Source organism: Rhineura floridana, chromosome 17 (genome assembly GCF_030035675.1).
Source record: "Rhineura floridana isolate rRhiFlo1 chromosome 17, rRhiFlo1.hap2, whole genome shotgun sequence".
NCBI lineage: Eukaryota > Metazoa > Chordata > Lepidosauria > Squamata > Rhineuridae > Rhineura > Rhineura floridana.
Window position 1 is genome coordinate 17,861,444 of NC_084496.1, and position 25,838 is coordinate 17,887,281.

The following is a 25,838-nucleotide window of genomic DNA, read 5'->3' on the forward strand; positions in this document are numbered from 1 at the left end:
AATGAGAGGAAAAAATTCACACTGTCTCATCTCATTTTCCTCCACACCACCCCATTCGATTAGCAATGCAGGCAAACCTTCTAGCCAAAGGAAATAGGACTCAAATCCTCTCTCTTGTTCTCTCCATCATCTCGCAGTAACCACTCCCAGGTGCCCAATCCTGCCACTGGTTTTTTATTTATGTATTTACTTTTTTCTTTTTTGCAGAGCAAAAAAGCCCTGCTACACAGTTACTGTAATGCTACAGCTGAGCCAATGTTCACTTTGTAACTTCCTGCCTTGTTCACAAGCTGCAAACTCCAACTCCCATCAACCCCAGCCAGCATGGTCAGTGGTCAGGAATGATCGGATCCATAGCCCGTGACAACTGGCAGGGAACACATTGGCTCCTCCTGCTTCAGACCATGCACCCTGGAATAAATAATTGCTTTTCATATGTACATATCTATATTAGCATGATTTATACAAATTATTGGCTATATAATTTACATACAAAATATATAATTTGCATGATTAATACAGTTCACAAAATTACAGTATGGAATATTTTATAAAAAAATGTCCTAAGCCATAGGCCTGAAGATCCATTGTCACATTCTCAAATCGGGGGATGCACATAACATTTTCCTATGCAAAATGGCAAGCTAGTTGTACCACTCATGTCGCCTCACAGCCTGGCTTTCCTGACAATTTAGGGACGGCGATTGCTGATGCAAGGGCAAGAACAGTCTTCTCTCCTGTGTTACTGATGCAATGCAGAGATATTAGTGCACCAAGATTCGTGAGAGCAAACAAGTGATGACATCATTGCTACCCCTCTCTGCCAGTTTAGCAGCTGGTTTTAAAGCAGAGAAAGCTGCTGGCAAGGAATCAAGTGGTTTTTTTAAAATGTTATTCCATTTCCTTATTTTTCTATTATTAAGCAGGGATGAAGAACTTGTGGCTCTTCAGATTATGTTGAACCACAGCTCCCATCATGCCAACAGGTCCTCCATCCCTGTTATTAACTATATACAATGTGAAAGGTACATGTTACAAATTATGTATGCAATGGACCCTGATCTACATATTTAATGTATTACATATATTAAAATATATTAAAAATATATTAAATATAATGTATAAATATGTTTTATATTTAATAGAAATCTGAAAATACTTGCAAGGTTTATTTATTCAAATTTATAACCCGTCCTTCTTCCCCAAAGGGGAGCCCAGGGCAGCTCACAGCAATAAAATTACATTTTAAAACGAGCAAGATAAAAACTTCATAAAACTATATAAAGTTTGTGTCTATATGGCTTTACATCAGGGGTACCAAGTGTGGTGTTTTTTAGACAGTGTTGGACTTCAGATCCCAACAGTCCCAGCCAGCATAACCAATGGACATTGATGATGAAGTCCATCAACAGCTGGAGGGCACCTTGTTAGTTTGATATGTTTCCTGAATGCAGACAAAGAGGGCAACTGTCTGATTTTCCTTGGGCTCCTACTGGGAGAAAGGGCGGGATAGAATTCTAATTAATTAATTAATTAATAATTGGGGTGCCAATGATAAGAATGCTCTATCAAGATATTAAATATTTTCCTCTTCACTCATTCATTGTCCTGTCTGAAGCCGAGGAACGCAATCTAACACGGTTCTGTGAGTTTTTCTCTTTTTATTAGAGTAATAGATATATCAAAAGCTTTACGACTCATCAACCTAACTACTCTTTCTAGGAACTTTTGCCCTGGCTAACACTGACTAAGCATATCTTTGCAGCTCTTAGACAATGAACCCCTCCCCTGAGTCCACTTAAATAGGCTTGGCTTTTGTGCATAAACAACGGCTCCTCCTTAACTCTGTCCATTGAACTTCATACCTCTGAAGCCTCCAAATGTGAGGTGATGGGGGCTGGATCTCAGCTTCCCCCTCCGACTGGTGGTGGCTCAAGCATGAGAAGCTGTGGGGCACTTGACTAGGGAACATCAGGTTGACAAGGCAGTACCTCAGGCGTGGGTGAGGGTGTGTGTCTAATGGAGCAGCCTCTGACAGTTCAGGTTGCACTCCAGCAGACAGGCCAGGGGACTGGGCATGATGTGAACTCTCCTCACTGCTTGACCCCTCCCCCAGCTCATGGCCCCAGTCCTCAAAGTTGATATCACCCTTGTCGATGCCTCCCCTCCCAACTTGGGTCACAACATTCATTAATGGAGTAATGTTATACATGTCTGCTCAGAAGAAAGTCCCACTGAGTCCAATGGGGCATATTCCCAGGGAGCGATGGGGGAGAAATTCAATTCAGTTCACATTTAAAACCAAATTTATCAAATTCGCACTTTCCAAAACAATATGAGGATTGAAGCATAGCCATCCTTCAAAATTCACACTTATCCGAATTTTGCAATGCAGTTCTCCAACCAAGCAGTGTTTACAAAAATGCATATATTAGAGGAAAGTGTGCACAAAATGAATATATTGGTGAAAATAACATACAAAAGTGCATTATATTAGAAGAAATTGTCTTATCTCATTTTTTGATTGGGTAACCTCCCTTGTAGACTGTGGGAATGCTGTGGACATAATATATCTCAACTTCAGCAAAGCTTTTGATAAAGTGCTCCATGATAGTTTGATTGGCAAGCTAGCTAAAAGCTAGGTGGATGGAACAAGTATCAGGTGGATCTACACTTGGCTACAGAATTGTACTCAAAGAATGCTTATCAATGATTCCTTCTCAAACTGGGGGGAGGTAATGAGTGGGGTACTGCAGGTCTTGGTCCTGGGCCCAGTGCTCTTCAATATTTGTATTAATGATTTGGATGAGGAAGTGCAGGGAATGCTTATCAAATTTGCAGATGATACAAAATTGGGAGGGATAGCTAAGAACTTGGAAGACAGAAACAAAATTCAAAGGGATCTTGATAGGCTGGAGCATTGGGCTGAAGATACCAGAATGAAATTTAACAGGGATATATGCAAAGTTTTACACCTAGGAAAAAGAAACCAAATGCACAGTTATAAGATGGGAGATAGTTGGCTCAGCAATACTACATGTGAGCAGGATCTTGGGATTATTGTTGATCACAAGCTGAATATGAGCCAACAGTGTGATGTGGCTGCAAAAAAGATAAATGCTATTTTAGGCTCCATTAACAGAAGTAAAAGGTAAAGGTAAAGGTGTCCCCGCACTTATAGTGCGAGTCGTTTCCGACTCTTAGAGTGACGTCTTGCAACGTTTACAAGGCAGACCGTATATATGGGGTGGGATTGCCAGTTCCTTCCCCGGCCTTTCTTTACCCCCCAGCATATGCCGGGTACTCATTTTACCGACCACGGATGGATGGAAGGCTGAGTGGACCTCAACCCCTTTTACCAGAGATTCGACTTCCTCCTTTCGTTGGAATCTAACTCTGGCCATGAGCAGAGCTTCGGCTGCGTTACCGCCGCTTACCACTCTGCGCCACGGAGGACCTTATAGAAGTATAGTATCCAAATTGTGTGAAGTATTGGTTCCCCTCTATTCGGCACTGGTTAGGTCTCATCTTGACTACTGTGTCCGGTTCTGGACACCACACTTTAAGAAGGATGCAAACAAACTGAAATGGGTTCAGAGGAGGGCAACGAGTATGATCAGAGGATTAGAAACAAAGCCCTGTGAGGAGAGACTGAAAGCACTGGGCATATTTAGCCTTGAGAAGAGAAGACTGAGGAGAGATATGATAGCACTCTTCAAGTACTTGAAAGATTGCCACACAGAGGAGAGCCAGGATCTCTTCTCGATCATCTCAGAGTGCAGGACATGGAATAACAGGCTCAAGTTGCAGGAAGCCAGATTTCAGCTGAACATTAGGAAAAACTTCCTAACTGTTAGAGTGATATGCAGTGGAACCAATTACCTAGGGAGGTGGTGGGCTCTACAACACTGGAGGTATTCAAGAGGCAGCTGGATAGGCACCTGTTGGGTATGCTTTAACCTGGATTCCTGCATTGAGCAGGGGGTTAGACTCGATGGCCTTATAGACCCCTTCCAACTCCATGATTCTATGATTCGATGTGTACATTAGTCAAAACTGCATACAAAAATGTATATACTGTAGGACCTCATTATAATATGGGGGTTGGGAGACAAAGGGTGCACCTGTGTTATAGGGGTTCCACATTACAATGAAAACCGTAGTACTGTATACAGTATTGTACTCGGTGACATTGTCATACTTCCAGTATATCCGAATCCACAGTACAGCAACCCGCATAATAGCAAGGTTATACTGTAAGAAGAAATTTGTACTAAAATGCTGAAGAATTTTCATGAGGAATTATTGTAAAAAAAATCAGATTGCTTCAGAAATGTGGAGAAGTAAATTTAAGATTAGAAAAATGAGAAACTGAGAGAACCTAAATTGGCAGATCATTTCGTCCCTACTCCCAGGTAAGTGGTACAGAACTACAGCCTGATTTAGCTAAGTCTTCTATCAGCGATTGATGATTCAGTCTACTTGAACAGAATAATTTGCATTACAGGGCAATCAACATCAATCTTTGATTGTGGTTTTCCAATTTTCACAGAATGGTTCAAAGAAGGTTTTTTTTGGGGGGGGTTAAGCTGTGAATCTCTCCAAGCATGTCAGGGGGCGGGCAGAAAGGAGGGATAGGAGGAATAGGGAACTACTAATCAGTTCAACACATATCTCCTCTTTCAACAAGCCTTTTAAGTTGAGACCTTAGCCCAGTCTGTGTCTTTGTTGGAATTGCTTTTTAATATGTTTCTAAACCTTCTTTTTAAAACAAACAAATATGTTTATGAACCTTTTTAAAAAGATATTATTAAGCTCTTTTTAAACGTTTTTAAAGATGTTTGTTTTAATATATATCAAAGTCTGTTTTTATGATGTTTTAAAGTGTTTTTAGTGCTTTTGTTTGATGCCCTGGGCTCCCACTGGGAGGAAGGGCACAATATACATCAAATAATAAATAAATAATATCTCAAGCTGAACTGGGATGTTCTTCACCAGTGGAGGCTGGTCCATTAGAGCAAATGAGGCATAGCCCCACCAACCTCTGCCAGCCCCAGCTAGTCTCAGCCTTCCTGCCTTCTTATTTATAACCAGTTCAGGAGATAGCCCTGGCTATCATCTTCTTTCTCCTTAGTCACAGTACTGCCACTGTAAAACTCAGAAGGGAGGAGAATGGGGACAAAACTAGAACTAGTTTGCTCTGCCTACTGTTGGGCTCCCTGCCTTCCCACCAGTTCCAATGAGCACCAGTCACCACTGATTCTCACTTACACTACACTTAGGGCAGAGGTGGGGAACCTTTTCTGAAGATTCCCTTCCAGGCAACCTTCCAAGAGCCACAAAACAGTGGTGGATGGGACCAAGAGCAAAACAACAAATGTCAATTTATTCACACATCCCTCTCTGCCTTAGGTCCAAGCAAGCAAAAGGCATTATTAGACTTCAAAGATCAATTCAATCAGGCAAAAACAGTCTAAGAGGTTGCAAAGCAAGACTGGTGAGAGGGTTGGCCTGGAAGAAAGGTGTAGTTGGGAAGAGTGATGAGGACCATGTAGAGTGGGCTTGAGGGCCAAATTCAGCCTCTGGGGCTGAGGTTCCCCATCCCTGATCTAGGGATTAGCAGATATCCTTCTGTTCTGTTCATTTAGTGATCTGTGGATTCACTCAGTGATGAAGTTCACTGCACCAGAATTCTGCATGAACTAGGATAATATCTAAAATCATTTCCAGAATTAAGGTGCTGCTGTGGTTTTTTGGGGAGGGGCAGGAGGATTATAAGAAGCTGCCTTATATTGAATCAGAACATTGTTCCAGCTGTCTGCGCTGACTGGCAGCAGCTCTTCTGGACTGCAGACAGGAAATCTTTCCCAGCCTTCTCTGGGTATACCAGATTGAAGCTGGAACCTTCTGCATGCAAAGCCGAGAGATGTTCTATCACCGAATTATGGCTCTTTATGGATAGGGAATCAGACACTATACTTTAATGCCCCCTTCCCTAGTGGGCCTACCTCCTTCTGTCCAGTGTCACTGCTGCCCATTCACTTGCCCTCTTCTTCAGGCCCCAATCCAGACAAGTGCCCAGCAGGAGAGCGAGCAGAAGGCATGTGGAGGCTGCAGCTTCCTGTACTCATTCTGGACAGCCCTTCTGTGCTCAGAGATGGCAAGCAAAGAGGAGAAGGAACAGGGCCCCCCAAAGAAGTGTGAGCCTCAGTATGTGCCTGACAATGCGAATCCATGACTCTGCAGGTTGCCACAGCTTTCAAACCCTTCAGTTCATCCGCATATTGCCCTTTTCCTCATAACCAACATGCACATGTGTACTGAAAAACACACACACTGCAAATCTTGTTTTTTAAAAAGCCATATAAATATCAAGATTTTTTTAAAAGAGGTGTTTTATCAACACACACAACAGCACCTGTACATCAGAAAATCAACACACACACACACACACACACACACACACGGATGTTCAAGACACATGATAGATATTGGGTGAGGCAGAAGAGTGGGGCCATGTTTACTCACCTCTCTCCCACCATCACACTCTCCCCACTGCCCCTCCCCAATTTTACCCATACATTTCTCAGCCTCAGAGGAAGGCAATGGTAAACCTCTTCTGAATACCACTTACCATGACAACCTTATTCATAGGGTTGACGTAAGTTGGAATCGACTTGAAGGCAGTCCATTTCATTTTTTTCCCAGAAGACCTAGGAAGCTGTCTTATGCAGGCCAGACTTTTACATTTGTCCATTTACCCGGTATTGTCTACTTTGACCAGGAACAATTCTTGAGGATTTCAGGCAAGGGTCATGGTCCCAAACCAAACTCCTCAGAGGCAGAGTCCTCTGCCATCTGCAGCTTCAAAGAGGAGGTGGATCCATTCCATCCCATGTGAGCCCAGGACACCAGAGTTTCCTTTGTGCTCTGAGGAGACTCTTCTGCCACCAGACTATGATGGTTCATCCTCAGACTCCTCAGGGATCAAAAGAATCCTCCCTAGCCCTGCTATAAAACTCAGCCAGTTGCTCCAGGACCTTGCCGAGACAACTTGGATGTTTGGCTTCAGCTTCAGGAGCACTGTCTGTGGTCCTTAACCCACACCGTGAGCTCCCCCCAAGGTTCCTGTTCCACCAGAAACCTCTGCCCTCCCCTTGCTTGGGCCATTACCCCTCCTCAGCAGTGGATATCCCCATTGATCACAACAGCAGGGGTCTTTCCTATCCCCTACTACTGGTGGAGTCTGGTTCATTGGGGCATATGGGCACTGCCCTACCAACCTCAGTCTGCCCTCAGCAATTGCCATCTTATAACATGTCTAGAGAGCAGCACTAGTAGACAGCTCCCTCTGTAGTCTCAGAACTGGACTAGAATTAATTGGCTCCACAGATCATTGGCTCTGGCTCCACCAACTGTTGACCCCTTTGCCTTCAGCCCTACCTGTCCTGATGGGTACCAGCCACCACCGCCTACTATTTAGTTTTTATTTATTACATTTAGATCCTACCTTTCCTCCAATGAGTTTAAGGTGACTTACATGGTTCTCCTCTCTCTTCATTTTATTCTCACAACAATCCTGCAAGGTAAATTAGGCTGCAGACTGTAACTGGCCCAAGGCCATGCAGGGAGCTTCATGGCTGAGTGGGAATTTTGAACCCTGGTCTCCTGGGTCCTAGTCGACACTATAACCACTATACCACACTGGCTCTCCTGATCCCTTCTTATTTTTATGTATTTATTTTCTCACAGTTATATCTCACCTTTCTTCATGCCTACACTTATATCTTTCTTACATTTATATGTCTTGGAAACCAGGGTAGTGTATGTGTGGTTCCTGGGCAGTCTCCCATCCAGGCACTGACCAGACCTAGGCCTGCTTAGTTTCAGAAAGGTGATGGCCTTATGCACCTTCCCTGGGATTACAAAGGGCAGGGATTGAATCTGGGGCCTTTGGCATGCAAAGCATGTTCTCTCCTGCTGACCAATTCACCCCTTCCTCAGGTACTGCTTTTCAAATAATACATTTGTATAACTCATTAGCTGTTGTTTAAATGGAGCTGCATGCACACGTGCACACACACACACACACACACACACACACACAGAGTCACATATTATCATTATCAACCACCCACTTGAAGATGCCGTGGTGCCAAGTGCAGCCCTAACATTGAGAATATTATACTTCACTGAGGCCTCCTGGCCTGACTGATTACTGACATGCATTTTCAAAAGCTTCACAAATGGACTGATGGTTTTATAATTAGACCCTCTCTCAGAGACACTTGTTTCCTTGTGCAGGAGATGTTGGTTTTTGTTTTCACAGTGCAGAAAACTTCGTTCTTGAGGTGTGATTTTTGACATATCTCGGGCAGAAAAAAAATGTGAAGGAGAACTCACAGCTCTTTCAATACTTAGTTAGTACTGTATATTACTAAAGGACTGATACATCATAGCAAGAGTTCAGACAGGGACGAGGTCAAAGATGGGCATCTGCCAACACAGTCAGAGCATTGGTGCATCTAGCTCAGTACTGTCTACATTGACTGCCAACGGCTCTCCAGGTTTTCAGACAGGGAGTCTGCACATCTGGTCTGGGCAAATCCCAAATCCTGAACTGAATCAGGCGTATCCAGGTTTTGTGTGGAGCAGGATGAGACAGGCCCAGATCACCCTGGATTGGGTCTGGTCCACCCAGAGTGATTTGGAGCTATCAAAAGTGCCACTCTGGGTTCCTTTGCGAGGAATGGCATGATATAAATTTTAAAATCATCATAATAAATAAAAGCATGGGGCCTGGCAGTGAGGAGGAGGTAAGAAGAAGGAAATGATATAGACGAGACTTTCTGTCAGCATTGCCTCTTTCTCTCCCTCCATCTCCTCACTGGCTGACCCTAGGGCTGTGCAAGGCTCCTAATTCAGAGTGATCTGGCCTGAAACTGGGCCCAATCAGGCTCACCAAACTGAGCTCCAAACAAAATTGGGGGTGCCTTGCACAGCCTTAGCAATGACCTTTCTTCTAGCAGAGGGCCCACTGACAAGAGCCACCTGGACCTGTTCCTCCTTGCAACCTGCTTGCTCATTCACCATGTCTCTTGCTCTGGCTCAACCAAAAGTGGTGGTGATGAGAAGGAGGAACAATAGATGCCACTGCTGGCTTGCGCCCTGGCTCGCTGCCTGATAAGCAAACAGATGGGTATTCGCGACAGCAGTTTTGCAATTGGCTGTAGTTAGCTGAAACAAGGAATGCAGTATTGGAAGACTGCCCCAGTTACTCTCTGGGGGAGTGGGGTGGTGGTGATCTGCCTGCAGAAGGAGTACCTCTTTGCCTCCAATATACTCTGCTTGTATATTTGAAAACAAAAGAAATATTACAAATGAAAGACATCATAAATCTCCAATATTCTCCTATGTAAAGGAAACAAAACCCAGTAGTACCACACCTGGAACCCATCATCATCAACATACATGGTTTTAAAAAATAAATTAAATGACCTGAGCCCCAAATACCTGAGTGAGTGCCTCCTTGCTTATTGACCAGCCCTGGGAATGAGATCAATGAAGGAAGCCTGTCTGGTGGGCCCATGTTGCTCCACAAACCCCTCACATGTAAAGAACATAGGAATCTGCCTTATAGCACTGATAGAGAATTCTTATTCAAACACTAAATAAAATATATATTCTTTTATAAAGCTATAAAGGTTTATAGCCAGCCAGAACCCTTTTCTTCTTGGACTGTGCTGGTTTGTATGGAACAGCTAGAACTTGAAAAGATAACACTGAACAGACACTGAACATCTCTGAACATCTCTGTACTCTCCAAAATGTAGGAAGGATTGCATTAACTAAAATGCTTAGCTCATTAGCTGGAGTACTCAGCTCATGTACTGGTATGTGAAGTTCTGAACTTTGACAAATTGACTAGAACATACTGCAACGCCAATGCAATTCTAATGCAATTCCTATGCAATGTCTATGCAATGCCTATGTAATACTGTAATGCCTAGGTAATACTGATGTGTAAGCTCCTGATTCGTTAATGCTAATTTCTTTGTCCTAAAGTGTATAAAAACTCCAGGCAAGCAGTACCGTGTGGCAGTTCTCCACTCATTCAGAGGGAGACTGACCAAGTGTACACTTGTCATCCAATAAAGGCCTACCTTATTGTTGTCCCCTCGCTGGATCGTCACCTTGTAGTGGTGAGTGGGCTTGAGTGTTCCAATGAACCCTGTGAGCAATGCCGTCGGGAGTCATGTACTCCTAGCAGGGTCACCCATGGCAGTAAGGTCGAGGGAGAGGAACCAGACAAAGAACGATCCAAGAAAGTCCTCAATGGCACAACAGGCGGAGTATAACAATGTGTATGTTACAATGGCTGTGAAGGCGGATGAAGGTTGCAGCAGATAAAAGACTTCCAATCATCATGGTATCCATGCCATTGGATCAAAGCCTTCTTCTGTCAAGATTGTGTGTTGATTGTCATGAGCCGATCTCCCCACATAAAACAAATTCACGCACAGGCGTCTTCCAAGCAATCTTGGAAGACAATCTTACTCGGCCATGAGTGATCGCCAATGAATGACCTTATTGTTGCAAGCCTGTGTCTTCAGGTCCCTCAAGGACCCCCAGTCCAATGAACTACCAAATTCCCCATCACCACATCAGACCATTACTCCATCAAGCTCTGTATTGTCTATCCTGATTGGCAGCAGCTCTCCAGGATTTCAGATAGGGTTCTGTACCACCCCTACCAGATGTGATGGGGATCGAATCTGGGACCTTCTGCAGGCAAAGCAGATGCTTTCCCACTGAGCTATGGCCCTTTACCATACTAAGAACATAGGAAGCTGCCTTATAATGAGTCAGGCCACTGGTCCATGTAGTTCAGTATTATCTACACTGACAGGCAGCAGCTGCCCAGGGTTTCAGCTAGGAAGTTCTCTCCCAGCCTTACCTGGAGGTGTCAGAGATTGAACCTGGGACATTGTGTGTTCAAAGCAGATGCTTTACCACTTTAAGATTCTTTCAACACATGAAGGATTCATCTGAACCAGACTATTGGATTTGGAGGGCCATAATTTGAAGTGGGGATGGCATGGATATCTATGGTATGACAAAGTAAAAGTAAATGTAGACTTTAACAATCATTTTATAAGACGTCCTCTGTTGAAAATTTGGAATAAATATAAACCAAGGTTTTATTCGAAAATACCATTATGTGTCTCAAGTCAAGAAGCGTTTTATAGAAGAGAAATGACTGGAAAAGAGAAATGGTTAACTTATCAAGAACTATTAGAAAATGTACATGGAGAATATATAATGAAAGAGAGAGAACAACTGACAAAGGAAGGATATAGTTTTCAATGGTTTGCCTATTTACAATTGTTAGAAAGATATAAAATGGACAAGAAAATGTATGGGTTTGAAATAAGTAAATCTGATTTTGAAATAGGATTGTGTACAAATGATGAAAATATAATTGCGAAAATGTATAAACTCTTATTGAAAATGGATATGGAAGAAGAACAAGTAAAAGAGTGTATGGTAAAGTGGGCAAAAAATTTTGGTTATAACATACAAATGGATCAATGGGAAAATATGTGGAAAAAAGGCTTGAAATTTACACTATGCTATAATCTTAAAGAAAATTTTTATAAAATGATGTACCGTTGGTACATGACTCCAGAAAAGTTGTCAAAAATGTATAGTAATGTTTCTAATGTTTGTTGGAAATGTAAACAACAAGAAGGATCATTTTATCATATGTGGTGGTTGTGTAAAAAGGCAAAATTATTTTGGGCACAGATAGGTAGGAAGATGCAAAACATTCTAAAGATAAATATTCAGTCAAAACCAGAATTTTTTTTATTGGGTTTTATGGATAAACAAATAGAAAAGAAATATGGAAGAATAATATTATATATGATTACGGCAGCAAGATTATTATATGCACAAAAGTGGAAAATGGAATCAACACCAACAATGGAAGAATGGCTATTGAAATTAATGGACTTAGTAGAAATGGATAAATTGACATGTTTACTTAGAGAAAAATCGACAGATACATTTCTTAAGGAATGGAAGCCTCTCTTAGACTTTTTGTTGAAAGATCAAAATAAAATGATGATACTGGGATTTGACGATTAATTAAGACAGCCTATGGAGAAAAGGGATTCTGTATGTATACATTAAGGGACAGGTTTGATGTATATTATATACTTATAGCTGATCTGCGACAAATCGGAAGTCAACTATTTTATTTTTACTTCTTGTTGTTGTATTGTTATGTTTTTTTTATTTTGTTTTGTTTGTTTTTGGAAAAATTTGAATAAAAATTATTAAAAAAAAAAAGGATTCATCTGAACCCACCATCACCACCAATATTTGGGTGCTAAATGGACCTTTAGCCTCACCTAGCAAGACTCTTTTCATGATTGTAAACCCATTTAACATATTTGGCTTAATTTTTCCCATAAACTGGACTGTAGCCATATCAAATCTATAGTGCAGTGCAGTAATTTGTGTTGGACTATGATCTGGGACCTCAGGGTTCAAAACCCCACCCAGACCATAAAGCTTACTGAGTGACCTTGGCCTAGTCTATCTCACTAGGTTGTTGTGAGGATTAAAATAGGGAGGGGAGGACAACGTCCACCATGCATGAACTCTTTGGAATATAAATGTAATAATAAAATAACATAAAGTATTTATTATTCATTCGTTACTGCATTTATATCCAACTTTTCCTCCCAGGATCTCAAGGTGTCATGTGTGGCTCTTCTGCCTCTCCATTTTATCCTCACAAGAACCCTGTGAGATAGGTTAGGCTGAGAGACTTCAAACTGGTTCAAGGTTACCCAGTGAGCTTCATGGCTGAATGGGGATTTGAATCTTAGTCTCCCAGGTCCTAGTCCAGCACTCTAGCCACTATACCACACTAGTGTTGAACCCCAGCTCTCCCAGGAGAATCAGGGAGGGGAGTCGGTCAAGCCCCAGCTTCCCCAGATAGAGCAGGGGGACGAATCAGAGGTAGATGAGGCTTTTGAGGACAATGGGGGAGGGGGTGTAGTTGATAGTCTGCCAGTTCCCACGGACAGTTCTCCTGCCAAAGTAGACCTCGCTCCACCTACAGATGCCCCAACAGAGACCTGGCATGACCTGGCATGTGCGCCAACTCCACCCCCCCAGGACTCCCCACCTGGCACTTCAAATGCTTTCCTGCCTCCTGAAGCCGAGCCGGCACCTATCGAGCCTGTACTGTCAGATGAGCCAGCAGAGGTTTGCCCCCCTTTGCCCCACGTGCGGCGCCATGGTCGGCAAGAAGGTGAGACTTTGCAAGCGTCAGAGATTATGAGCGAAGACCTTCCCTACTTGAAGGGGTGCCCCCCTGACTCAGTTGCTGAGTCAACTTTCTTTACATGCTGCAGAGTACGCCTAGGTAGCTTAGTTAGGGACTGTAGTGAGTTAGCATAGCTAAGTCTATGAAAAGCAATGCCTTTGATGTAACCATTACTCTAATAAAACAGGAATTAATTCCAGTCTCTCCTCCGTCTTGTGTCTTGCACTCTGGGAAGGGCAACTAGCTCTCTTCCATAGTAGTTATATGTCTGGCATTTCTTCATGCTTGCAAAAAAAACCAACCCTCAAGTTAATCAGGAGAGAACATTGGCTAGCAAATTGTTTCTCAAAAATTTACAGATTTTCATAAACATGCAAACTTTTTCTCTCTCATTGCTCTCTCTCACACTCACAGAAAGAGAGAGAGAGAGAGAGAGAGAGAGAGAGAGAGAGACTCTCCTCCACCTGGCTTGACCATGGCACAAATATGAGTCCATGGGATTATATTAACAGAGTTCTGCAGCATATGTAGAAGAGGCCCATTCTTTTTATTTTAAAAAAGTTTTTTGCATCACCTGGCATTTACCTTCACCTTCCTGGAGCAAAATTGAAATACCAGGATGCAGCAATATATATATTAGAGTAAGATAGATTTTTAATGGTGTTAAATGAAACATTTTGCTCCAAAGGACACTAGCTCTTCAACAAAACCCTCCTTGAATTAAATCCTCACATTCAGATACAATAATAAAAAGAAAAGAAAAGAAGAAACACAATATTACCTCTTTAAAGGGTGTATGAAAATCCAATTAAGTTTAGAATTTTAATTTCCTTGCATGCGTGGTTTTGTTGCCCTGTAAAAAGAATAGAAATGTAAATGGCATTTCCTTGGTGTTATCTCCATAATCCAGAAGAAAGAATATCCTGTCATACTTATTTTGTCTGGCAATGATAAAAAAAACCCAAACAGAGTTTTTAACTAAATTTGCTGTGAATGGGCAAATAATAAAAAATGAACATCTTTATAGTCTGATCTTTCATAAAATTTCATAAAATCCAGGTCTAAAAGGATTAGCTTTAACCTGTACAAATTTTATTTATTTATTTATTAGATTTATTAGTCACCCATCTGGCTGGTTGTCCAGCCATTCTGGGCGACGTACAGAATAAAAACATACAAATACCATCAGGTGTGTCTAAGTTTGATTCACTACACTTGACATAGAAGCTTTCTTTGGAGGATGGCTCTTTGAATTTTTTGCGGCTGCTGCTCACCCGCTTGCTTACCCCGCTTTTCTGGTTTACTCAAAATGCGCTGTGGAGGGATCCTAGGACGAAGGAGCCGTTGCCGCTGTCGCTGCTGTCTGCTGTCTGCTGGAAGATAAAGCTGTGCAATTTATCTGTGACTGTGACTGTGCTGCTGCTTTCTTTGGAACTGTTTTACCATCAGTATTTTCCCTGGTCGGGCTGTTATAGTTTGGCTGGTGTGGTGCCTTGCAGGACTGAGCCCTGGCCACCTGCCAGCCGTGACTAATCTTTTTCACCTGCTTGTCGGGAATGGGGCGACATTACTATCCAAGGAGGGAGAGCCGTGATTGATGCTGGTTGTCGCTGCTGTTGTTCTCTGACTGTTACCATCGCCCAATTCTTACTTTTTGGGAGAAGAGCTATTGGCAGGGTTCTGTCAGTATATGTTTATAGCTTTGTTTTTTGTGGGAGTGTGGTGGTGTGGCGCGTGATGAGAGTATATGTGTCTGTGAATTGCGTGTGTGCTTAAGGTTTTATATTATGTGCCTGGGTGAGAGGTTTCAGGGTCAAGCGGGGAAATCTGAGGGGGGCCCAACTGGTGTAGTGAAAGGCAGAGGGAGATATGGCGTTGTGAGGAAGTCTTGCCAGGTGAGGGGAACTCGGCCCAGGCAGTTAATGACTGTGTCTTGTTCCGGTCTTCCTCGCACCCACAGGTTCTTTGGTTGTCCTATCAGCCAGCTCTCAGATCTTCGGGTGCTGCTCTTAAATGCCAGATTGGTACAAAATAAGATCTCTCTCATCCACGATTTAATTGTGGATGAGGGAGCCAATCTGACATGCATTACAGAGACCTGGGTGGCTGAGCAGGGAGGAGTTAGTCTCTCCTAGCTGTGCCCACCGGAGTATCTGGTTCAGCATCAGGGTAGATCTGAGGGTCGGGGAGGGGGGTGGCTGTGGTCTATAGGAGTTCCATCTCCCTCTCCAAGCACCCTGTCCATGTGGCTACTGGTTTGGAGTGCTTGCATCTTGTGTTGGGACAACGTGACAAATTGGGGATTCTGTTGGTGTACCGCCCACCCAGCTGCCCAATGGACTCCCTAACTGAGCTGACGGAGGTGGTTTTGGAAGTACTGCTGAGATCCCTTAGACTTTTGGTGCTGGGGGATGTCAACATTCATGCTGAGGCCACTTTGTCTGGGGCGGCTCAGGACTTCATGGCTTCCATGACAACCATGGGGCTGTCTCAATATCCTGTTGGCCCAACACATACAGCAGGACACACTCTAGATTTATTTTTTGCCACTGGACAGGGAGATGGTGATGTGAATGTAGGGAACTTTACATCGGTCCCTTTGTCATGGACAGATCACTTGTTGAGGTTTAGACTTGCAGCGACCTCTTCCCTCTGCAAGGGTGGGGGACCCATTAAGATGGTCTGCCCCCAGAGACTAATGATTCCTGAGGATTTTCAAAGGGTTCTGGGGAGTTTTTCGGTTGAAAAGGCTGGCGCTCCTGTTGAAGCCCTGGTGGAACTGTGGAATGCAGAAATGACCCGGGCAGTTGACACGATCGCCCCTGTGCACCCTCTTCGGTGTAGAGCTCATGCAGCTCCATGGCATACTTTGGAGTTGAGAGCGATGAAACAGCAAAGAAGACGGCTTGAGTGCAGATGGAGACATACTCCTGACGGATGCAATTATGCACTGGTAAGTGGCTATACTAAGTTGTACTTGGGGTCAGTGAAGGCAGCAAAGAAGCAACACTTGGCTGCCACCATTAAATCATCTATCTGCCATCCAGTGGAGCTTTTTAAAATTGTCCGAGGGCTATTACATTCTGGCCCTACGGACATGATGGAGTCATCGCAGGCGCGCTGTAATGAATTTGCTAGGCACTTCCAGGATAAAATATCTTGCATCCGCCAGGACTTAGACTCCAACATTGTAGCAGTTGAATTGAATGAGGTGTCCAGCACACAGTCTTGTCCTAATTTTTTGGATGAGTTTCAGTTGGTACAGCTTGAGGACGTTGACAAGGTGCTTGGACTGGTGCATGCAACCACTTCCATGCTGGATCCTTGCCCTTGGCTAATAAAAGCTAGCAGGGATGGAACAGCCAGCTGGGCCAGGTCAGTGATTAACGCTTCATTGCGGGAGGGAGTGGTCCCTAGCCTCCTGAAAGAGGCAATAGTAAGACCACTTCTGAAGAAATCATTCCTGGACCAGAAAATCTTAACAACTATAGGCCGGTAGCTAATGTTCCATTCCTGGCCAAGGTCCTGGAACGAGTGGTTGCCGACCAGCTCCAGACACTTTTGGATGAAACCGGTTATCTGGATCCATTTCAGTCGGGTTTTAGACCCTGTTTTGGCACGGAGACAGCCTTGGTCGCCCTGTATGATAACCTTTGTCGGGAGACAGACAGGGGGAGTGTGACCCTGCTGATTCTCCTTGATCTCTCAGCGGCTTTTGATACCATTGACCATGGTATCCTTCAGGGACGACTCTCTGATTTGGGAGTGGGCGGTACTGTGTGGTAGTGGTTCCGCTCCTACTTGGTGGGTCGTCTCCAGAGGGTAGTACTTGGGGAGCACTGCTCGACACCCTGGGACCTCCAGTATGGAGTCCCACAGGGGTCAGTTCTGTCCCCCATGCTTTTTAATATCTATATGAAGCCGCTGGGTGCGGTCATCAGGAGTTTTGGTGTGCGTTGCCATCAGTACGCTGATGACACGCAGCTCTATTTCTCCTTTTCATCTTTTTCAGGTGAGTCTTTCGACGTGCTGAACCGATGTCTAGCTGCGACAATGGACTGGATGAGAGCTAACAAACTGAGGCTTAATCCAGACAAGACTGAGATGCTGCTGGTGGGTGGTTCTCCTGACAGAATGGTGGATGTTTGACCTGTTCTGGATGGGGTTACACTCCCCCTGAATGAACAGGTTCGTAGCTTGGGAGTTCTTTTTGACCCATCCCTGTCATTTAGGGCTCAGATAGCCTTGGTGGCTTTTTACCAACTTTGGCTGGTGGCCCAGCTACGCCCCTATCTGGACAGAGAGAACCTCGCTTCAGTAGTTCATGTGCTGGTAACCTCAAAATTAGATTACTGCAATGCTCTCTACGTGGGGCTGCCTCTGAAGACAGTCCGGAAACTGTAGCTTGTGCAGAATGCAGCGGCCAGACTATTAATGGGGACCAGACGGTCCGACCATATAACACCGATTCTGGCCCGCCTGCACTGGCTGCCTATTTGTTTCCAGGCCCGGTTCAAAGTGCTGGTTTTAACCTACAAAGCCCTACACGGCACAGGACAACAATACCTGTTGGAACGCCTTCCCCGATATGAACCTGCCCGTACACTACACTCATCATCAAAGACCCTCCTCCGAGTTCCTACATATAGGGAAGCTCGGAGGGTGGCAACGCGGAAAAGGGCTTTTTATGTGGTGGCCCCCGAACTGTGGAACGACCTCCCAGAGGAGATACGCCTGGCGCCAACGTTACTATCTTTTTGGCACCAGTTTAAAACTTTCCTCTTTGCCCAGGCATTTTAATATGTTTAGTATGCGCTGACATTGTTTTAATCTTTTTAACATTTTAAATTTTTAATGTGTTTTATATTGTTACATGTTTGTTGTATTTTTTGATGTTTTCTTGTTCTTGTGAACCGCCCAGAGAGCTTCGGCTATGGGGCGGTCTATAAGTTTAATGAAATGAATGAAATGAAATGAAATGAAATGAAATGAAATACATTAAAATCTCAACAATATAAAAAACCTAACCCATTTTAAAAAAGGGGTTTGCCTGACATCTAACTGCAAGGATTGGGTGGGAGGAACACACAGATTATACCAGTGGTACCCAATGTGATGCCTTCTAGATAGCGTAGAGATCAACTCCTATCATCCCTAACCAATAGGCAGCCTGGCTGAGGCTGATGGGAACTGCAGTACAGCAACATTGGGAGGGCAACAGGACTACAGAACAGCAACTGGCAGCCCAGGTGCTCAGCCTGGGCCCTAAGAGTTTTCCACTTGGCCCTAAGCATCTCTGGTCCCTGCCCAAAACTATTCCATTCTGCAGCACATTTTCCAAACTATACTGCTGACATTTGGTGGTGCTGCTGGAAATGGTGAGGGGGGAGGGGAGTGCCTTGAAATTTCACCTTAAGCAAATCCCAGTGGAAACTCCAGCCATGATTAAGGTTGTGCAGTGAGCACAAGATCTGCCTTGTATCTATAACATTTGGAAGCAGTCCAGTGTGTTTTAGATCCACTATGTGTCATGCCAGTTTGATTTGTGATTGAGGTCTAAATCTGGTCTGTTGAAATCCAGAGTTCTGTTTCACCTCCATTGACCATAATAGGGAATCTAAAAATGGCTATAACTTTGTTTTTACTTGTCATGTAAGTAGATGGAATTTGCAAGCATAACATCCCTTCCAGAATGGATTAAGCTTACAAATTTCAGGCAGATGCAGCCAGCTGTTCTCATGCGAGGAAGAGAATCTTTAAAGTTTATTTTAAAAAGACTCCAGGGTTTTTTATTTTTCTGCTAAAATAGATGCAAATTGTAGGCACATGATTGTAGTCAACTAAGTCCTACTCTGAGTAGACCTACTGAAATTAATGAACCTAAATTAGGGCTATATTCAACTAATTCCTTACATGAGTTGAAGTCAGTGCAACAATTCCTGCTAGTGCAATAGGACCTCTCCCCTTTCCTCCCCCTGTAACCCCCATGCCCTCCAACCCTGGTCCACAGAGTCAGGGAAACCTTCAGATTAGCACTTAGGGAGAAGAGAGGGGAGATTGTTCCATGGGGCAAGCAGAAATGCTCACACTGACAGAATGATCTCCTTAGCATTATATTGCATACAACCCTTAGTCATGCCCATTAACTTCAATGGGGCTACTCTAAGTACAGCTAGCACTGAATACCTCCCATAGTCGTCCCTTCCGAGGGAATGAAGCCTGCTAAATTTCAGGAAGATGGGTGCATCAGTTCTCCTGCAACAGCAGGCATTGCCACTTGGGGGGAGGGGGAGAGAAATCACATCCCTTTCCTTAGTTGTTGTTTTTTTTGTGGGGGTGGCAATCAGTTTGAAAACTGGGGACACAAGGGAGGCACCCTTTCATAGGAAACCTGTCAAAGTGCAGACATGCTAGTCCAGGTGTGGTGCTAGGTGATGCTGTTTTTGTTATGGAAGTGTCATGGCTTCTTCTCTCCACCCTCCCCTTCCTGGAGTACCCTCCATGAAGAAAAAAGAGAGAGCACTATGATGGTTAATTCTTTGTTAGGGAAAAGTACGACTGGGAAAGAAGCAGCCCCCCCCAAGAGCTCAATTCCCCTGCTTAGGCCTGACTTCACCATCCCTCCCCCAAATCATTGTGACTGGAGTGCCCTGGGAAAATTAATTCACTGTGATTAAAAGCTAGATCTGTCCATCGAAACAGAAGATCCTCCCCCACCTTTCCACTCCCTCCCCTCTCAAACTCTTTCCCCAGATATTTTGGTTTAATTTCTCAGAAAGCAAAGGACAAGGGGGGGGTTCATGCATTTAACTTGATAGAAAAAGTGAAGCAGCAGATTGATTTGGAAGTTACAGTGTAGGTGCTGCCTGATTTGCCTTGAGATACCTTATTAATGGTGCATTTCACATCAGGAGGGGAAAAGACCCCCAAATGACCCAAATTCATCTTGTTATTTGGATTACATTCAGGGCCAATGAACACACCTAGTCATGATACCATACCTGAACTGGTCCAGGGGTGGCTGGTGCCCATTGGGGCTGGTAGGGTGGAAGGCAGGGAGCCTAGAGCCAATGGCAGGCACAGCCATGACCAACAACTGGCAGGGCCAACTAATGTTAGGTTTGCTCCTATCATCCTCTCTGCTCAGTTCTGTAAGGGCAACATTGAGACTAAGGGGGAGGAAGCTTGTGGGCAGGCCCACTCCCTGGATTGGATGTAAGCCAGAAGGCAGGCAGGTGAGAGATGACTGAGAGCAGACTGAGGATGGTGGGGCAGTGCTTCCTTCACGCATAACAGAGCAGCCTCCACTGAATTGGTCTTAAGTGGCTTTTTATATTTTCCAAGGGCAGGTGTCCACGCACTGCAAGCATATGTATGGAAGCTAATATTCCCTCTATATTTATCTGTTGAAAATTGATTAATAACATTGTGGATGATGGAGGTAGATGAAATTGATTAACACCATTGTGGATGATTTCTGATTAACCAGAATCAGCCTCCTCCTGAGTATGTTTACAGAAGAAAAGTTGAAAAACTGTACACATTTATGTGGAAGTTAAGTCGCATTGAACTCAATCTGAGAACACATGTGTAGGATTGCACAACAAATCCCATTTTGTTCAATGGCGCTTAGCCCTGCTTATCTCTTTCTGGAACTCAGGAAGGAGGTGAACCCGCAAAGTTTTTAAAGACAGATAACCCTTTGTGAGCTTTAATCTAAGCAAATTTACAATATACTTTGAAGTTGACTAGCCTGATCATGTGGTTTGCAATCAGAGATAGGTTGCAGGGAGGCAGATTTATGCCCATCAGCTTCAAAGCTCATTGTAAAGCTCACTAGATTAAAGCTCTCAAAAAAGCAATATGGCTTTTAAAAACTCATTTACCCCCCTTCCTGAGGTCCATGAAAAGAAGCTTAGAATGAAAGCCAGCCAGCCTCTAGACGTCATGCACCAAGAGGCAAAATGAGCTGAGCTGTTATAACTCTTACCTTGCAATGGGCGTAATAGATAGCATGTGATGAAACGGCAGCAGGCCACCACTTTCTCGCTAAGCAAAGGGAAAAGATCCAAAAGTGAGACAAAGAGCTCCTGAAAAAAATATAAAAAGCATTACCAAAAAATAGGGATGGGCAAGAATTTTGATACAGTTCATATTTCAAGCTGAATCAATCAAATTTGCAATTTCTGAAACATTATGAGAGCCAAAACGCAGCCATCCTTTGAAATTCACCCTTATTCAAATTTTGTGGTGCAGTTAGACAAGTTTTACAAAAATGAATATATTAGCGGAAAGTGTGCATAAAAATGAATGAGTAAAAATAACATGCAAAAATGCATTATATGACAAGAAATGGCTTGCAAAAATGTGTACATTAGTCAAAACTGCCTACAAAAACATGTTTATTAGGAGATATTAGCACTAAAATAGAGAATTTTCATGAGAATTTTGTTTTTTAAAATTTCACAAATTGCTGCAGAAATGTTTAGAACTGAATTTAAGATTGGAAAAATGAGATTCTAAGAGAACCAAAATTAACAGATCTTTCAATCCTTAACAAAAAATGAAATCCTTCCTCCACATAGTGAGAAGAATAAGTTTCAAATCATTGCACATTAAAGGAAATTGGTGACAAATAAGTGCAATTCTTAATACACATACATGATATATATGGTTATTTGTTTCATTTATCAGTCACTTTATACAGTTAAACAAGTCTGAAAGCAACTTGACAAAATACAATACATAAAACTCAGGAAAACAGTTTTTTAAATGGCAATACCAAATCCATAAAATGCTCATCCAGCAATATATTAATAAGGACCAGGTCCTACCTACCCCACTAAAAGATGAGCAGGAATGTAGAAGGCAATATAAACCAAAGATGTGGGTGAATAAAAAGTCCTTAGGCTGGTGTCTAAAGACTGCCAAGAATGTTGCCAGGTATGTCTTCCTGGGGAGAGCATTCCACAGATTGGGCCTTTGCAGTGGTAGCCCCCTTTCTCATATGGCCACCCTCCACACCACCCTCAGGTGGACCACAGGAAAGAGCCTCTGATGAGGACTGCAAACCAATTGGGAGAGACATGTATCATTAAAAAATAGCACTCTGGAAAACATCTCCTTTATTTTGGATTTTGTCCTGGTTTGTGCAAGAGGGGGAAAAAAAGTCTTGGAATGGTCAGAAGCCTCCAGCCACCCACAGTAGCTGTCAGTCTATAATTCGCCAGTGACCCTTGTTCTAACTCTTTAGGAGCACCACTACCTTCATTGCTGGCCCTTAGTGAACCATAGGGTTGGAATATATGGAGAGAATGCTGTGAAAAAATGTTGCTTGGGGGGTCATCTAGGCCACATGCAATAAATGGATCATCTCCAGTTTTGATTGTAGTTGCTGTGCAGCCATTCTAAGTCATATAATTATTCAGAGGCGACAGAGGAAGGGAGGCTCTTAGCATGCCTCTTGTGGGGTTCCAATCTTGAAAGGAGCTTCCTGCCTATCTTTGAATGCACACACAAAGCCTAATAAGTTCCACTCAGCAAGTGCTGGGAGAAGCAGGGGGGGGGGCAAGAACTAGACATTTAATTTACCTGGGAGGGATAGTTCAGACAGTTCACCTTCCCTTCTAGTGACAGTTGGAAATTACCAAGTCACCATGTCAATGTCTCAGTTAGTTCCAAAAAGACTTTCTTTATAGAAACATTTTTTTTAAAAGTGCATCGCTACTTATATTTGCATCAAGCAGCAATTCAGCTGCTAATTGCATAGTAATTGATACATGGATACAATGTTCATTGTGAATGTCAAACCGTTAAATATTGGGGCCTTAGGCCAATATTCAAACAGTAATTTGCTACTGAGTTAACAGGGCAGTGAGGAAACGGGAACTGCCAATAGATAGCCTTGACGCAAGATAATGAGTGAGGTAATCAACTGGGGTGTAAATCTGGTGCAGCTCTCATGATTTCATTGCAGCTCTGCAGATTTATACCACCAGAGGATCTATCATGCTAGAAGAACATTGTCTCAAGAATGAGACTTGTAGTTTGAACGGGGGTGGGGAGATTTCTGCAGATCAACAAAATGTCTTGAGCTGTACAAAGTGGTGCACTGGATTAAGAGATTTAAAAAAAGGCATTGCAGTGAAATGGAAATGCAGTAAGCTTTTGACAAATTGACTCATACATGAGTAGAGTATTGATGATTCCAAGGGACATGTCTGAAACATTTGGGCTTCAATACCTGTGATGATATGTAAGATACAAGAAAGAAGGGAAGGGAAAGATATTTACAGTAAAGAAAGCAAGTCATTGAGAGACATGCAGACGGACAAGCTATTCTTGTCAAGGCACCCCAGGTGCCTGGGGTTCACAACTCACTTGGATCTAATGTGGGCCAACTGCCAAGGGTAATTCCCAACTCAGCATTCCTACAGCAAGGGGTGCCAGAATGAAGCAGATCCTTGCCCTACTGCCATGCCAACCCTGCTATATTTGCTCTAATCAATAAAGTTGTGGCCCTACTTCACCCATAAACCTGTGCTGGGCTGTGTTATTCCTGTTGCTAAATGGGGGTGTAACATGCTCTTACCACACATATCAAAGCAAGCTGACAATAGGGGAAGTGGCCTAGTTGGCTCTAGTGGGGAGAAAGGGAGGTATAGCTTGTTTTAATGGACAGGACTAGCTTTTAATCAGAAGTAAATATTTTACCAGGGCTATCCAATCACATTGTTTTGGGTAAGGGATATTGAAAGTTCTGTCTCTCCAGAGAAGGAAACGTAGAAAAGTGGCTAACAAATTGGTGTCCCTACCACCATTATCAATCACTTTCTGTTTATCACCAAACAAAGCAGCTACTTTAATTATTCCCTTTTCATTTTTTTCCTTGTAGCTGTATTTTCAGTTTGTGTTTGTTTCACTTTTTAGAATTAGAATGTTCAGCGCATAGGTTTTAGAGCTAGGATGGGGAAACCCAAGCCTGGGAACCAAATACAGTTCTCTAGGCCTTTCTATCAAATCAGAGTGATTTGGAACAGACTGGGCTGCTTTCCAAGGTGACAGATATAGATACAAACCAAATCTTGTGGTTTGTGCCTAACCCTACTGAAACCGCTTCTGCACCATCCCTGTAATAAGCAATAGGCTTCCTCAAGAAAGTAATTACTGATAGACAATTCCACTTGGTTGACACAGAAGACATTGTAGGGGTTGGAAAAAAGTGATTATACATGTGCAGGTTGGCATAAGCCTGCAGAAGCATTTTCCAAGATGTCCACCAGCCATCTTTCCACAGCATCTATTTATGAACTATGCAACATTCATCCATACAAAAAAAGGTCAAACTATAAGTTTTTAGGTGTTTCAATAGCAGCTGCTTTAATATAGCATAAGAATATTACATTATTTGTTTAATTATATTTTGCCCTTCTTCCCAAAGGAGTCCAGGGTGGCAAGCACACATGCAGTAAAACAGTTAAGACATCTAAAACACAATGTAGCAACTCAGCTGCTCAAAACTAAATTTCGCTAATCTCTAACTGGTGTTGTGTAGACATTGTTATTTCTTTTTGGCTGAACTCCAACCATTAAAAAGTACTTAAGCAACATTGTTAAGTAGTATGGTAGCAACTGTACAAACATATTTCAATTACAGCTCCACTTAAAAATCCACAGTTAGAAAGCATGTCAGTACAAATTGCCATGTTGCCTTTAGAAACATACGATGTTTCCAAAATTCTCATCTGAATTTCTCTCTAGATCTTGTAATCCTGCATTACCTGTTTTTGTGTGCAAAGTGGAACTGATGCAGTCTTCCTCAGCTGTTGGTTCCTAGAGATTGTTGGACAACAATCCCCATCATTCCTGACCATTGACCATGCCATTTGGGTATGATGGGGAAATGATGGATGAATGAATTAGTAATCTTTTGTGGCTCCATTTTTCATTCCTAAATTTTGTACTGCAAGTATGGTGTACACATAGTTTGGTGCCACTTTCTTTTCATGAGCCAATGTGGTGTAATGGTTAAAGAGTCTGGCTAAAATTGGAGAGATCCAGGTTTAAATCTCCAGCCATGAAGCTCACTAGGTCAGTCAGTCACACACACACACACTCAGCCTACTTCACAGAGTTGTGAAAAGAAAGGGGAGGGAAATGATGTGCAGGTGGGTGAGGCAAGTCTATGCAGCTGCTTAGTGAGACAAATGATTCATGCATTGGCAACCTCAGGACTTGATTATTGTAATATACACTATGAGGGGTTGCCCTTGGACCTGGGCCAGAAGCTCCAGCTAGTGCAAAATGCTGTGGCCAGACTGTTGATGGGGATAAACACCAGCACACAATTCCAGTGCTCAAAAGCTTGCCCTGGATGCCCATGTGATACCATGCCAGGTTCAAAGTTCTTGCATTAATTTACAAGGACTTTAACAACTTGGATCCAGGATACATCAAGGACTCCCTTATACCCCTGCCCAATCACTGAGGTCTTTGA

The 25,838-nt window shown here is 43.2% G+C and overlaps 1 long non-coding RNA gene across 3 annotated transcripts in view; it reads right to left on the reverse strand.

Moving 5' to 3' along the window:
• Positions 1-221: 221 nt before the first annotated feature.
• The window catches only part of LOC133371863 (uncharacterized), a 71,322-nt gene continuing 45,705 nt past the window's right edge, over positions 222-25,838 (reverse strand). The window contains exons 3-6 of one of the 3 annotated variants that reach the window (XR_009759414.1): positions 21,333-21,432; positions 14,629-14,712; positions 14,124-14,195; positions 222-411 (exon numbers count right to left, since the gene is read on the reverse strand). This is a non-coding gene — a long non-coding RNA (uncharacterized LOC133371863). The other 2 variants (XR_009759412.1, XR_009759413.1) reach the window with 2 other exon arrangements.